The following is a 1814-nucleotide window of genomic DNA, read 5'->3' on the forward strand; positions in this document are numbered from 1 at the left end:
GGTTTCCTCTTTTTTAGAAACACAGAGGGGACCAGCAGTTAGTGTAATGGCTATGTCGCTGGACTCCGACATAGTCGACCGCAGTTTGAGTCCCAGACCCGGTGGCTTAAACTCACGCCAGGCACGTGTGCGTGCGTGCCCAAGATCCCAAGAGGAGAATGGAGGAGAAGGGATTGTGGCGTGGCCATCCCCTCTCGGGGGGGTGGGGTGGGGTGACTTCTCGCTTTCTATCTCTCTGTCTCTCTCTGTGTCTGGTGAGTGCATGCGCCCTATAGCAAAAAAAAAAAAAAAAAAAAAAAAAAAAAAAAAAAAAAAAAAAAAAAAAAAAAAAAAAAAAAAAAAAAAAAAAAAAAAACCTCTCCAAAAAAAGAAGAAACACAGAGAATTTTGGGTTCTGAGCTCTCTGATTCACATAAGAATAAACAGAATCTTTTCAATGGAGAGGTTTGTGTGCCCCTTAAAGCTTTGAGAAGATTGTCAGAGTCTCCACGGTTCCATCAGTGAAACCCCCAAGCCCTTTAAGCTACCTGTGGACCACAGTGGCTGCAGTCGAAGGGCTAAGACCTGGCTTGACTCTAGCTCACCATGCTTTAGCAAGTTGCCCATCTCTTTTGGAAAGCAGGCTTGGTTCTGGTCCTGATTCTTCCACTTACTGGGTCTTATTTAACCACAAGCAAATGTTCTCAACTGTGGAATAAGTAAAGGGGAGCAGAATGAAGATGATGAAGAGTGCTTCCAACTAGAAAGTCTCGTTTTCTTGTCAGTGGAAAAGGAGGTTAACAAAGAAGGTATTATACCTTCCTGGATCATCCTGTCCTGTCCCCTAGTGTGAGTGGCAGGGAGGGATGAAGCTGAACAAAGCTAGTCCCTGCCCTTCCTCTAACACCCCCCGCCCCCCACAAGGGTACATAATGCACATGGTCAACTTGAGGCTGGGAGTGCAGGGATGCCTGGCTGGCACCACACTGCCTTGGCCCACCTGGAGTGCCCCATGAGCTCACGTCTGCAGTAACCTCACTACTCATAACTGGGATGGTGAGACAAACCTGGAAGCCGGGCACAGGTGAGAAGTGATGGCTATCTCCTCAAGAATGTGCTGCCCAATTAAAACTGCCTCCCAGATGGTTCCAGCGGGTGTTAGGACTACTTCCCCAGGCAGTGCTGGCCAACCTCCAGGCTGAGTCATTCCATGAGCATTTACTGAGGACCTACTATGCACCAGGCTCAAGCTGGGTGCTGGGCAGACGAGGAAGAATGCAGTCATGTTGGAGAGTATAGTCCATCTGTCCCAGACACACTTTGAGAAGATCATCAGAGAGTCTCAGCGGTTCCGCCAGTGAAGCCCCCAAGCCCATTACACTGCAAGCCTGTAACCTGCTTCTTCCCTGTTTCAAATTGTCCACAGTCCTCCGTCTTCTTCTGAGCTCCTCTTCCTCTTAACTAGTTTGGACCAGGCTGCTGCGGCCTGCTTCTGGGACAGCCTGGACAGCCCAGTGCCATGTCCATCAGTAGGATGGACACTAGGCTTATTACATCCTGTCCTTGGCAGGGTGTCCAATAGTGGCCACGAAGTGAGGTGATACCCTGGTAACTAGAGAATGGGCTCTTGGTCAAGGTCATGTTCAGGAGCATTAACTCTCAGAGGCAGGTCCCCAGGCAGAAAAGCCTCACTTGGAACATAGGCCTAGAACAGGCAAGGGGCCTTCCTGTCAAAGGGCATGTGTCCTGAAGTTGGAAAGTACAGAAACCTAAGTGTGGCCTATATGGTATGTTTAGAGCAGTCAATCCACTTTTGTTAAATCCATCCTCTTTCC

This window comes from Tupaia chinensis, unplaced genomic scaffold, assembly GCF_000334495.1.
Source record: "Tupaia chinensis unplaced genomic scaffold, TupChi_1.0 Scaffold145870_1, whole genome shotgun sequence".
In the NCBI taxonomy this organism is placed as follows: Eukaryota; Metazoa; Chordata; class Mammalia; order Scandentia; family Tupaiidae; genus Tupaia; species Tupaia belangeri.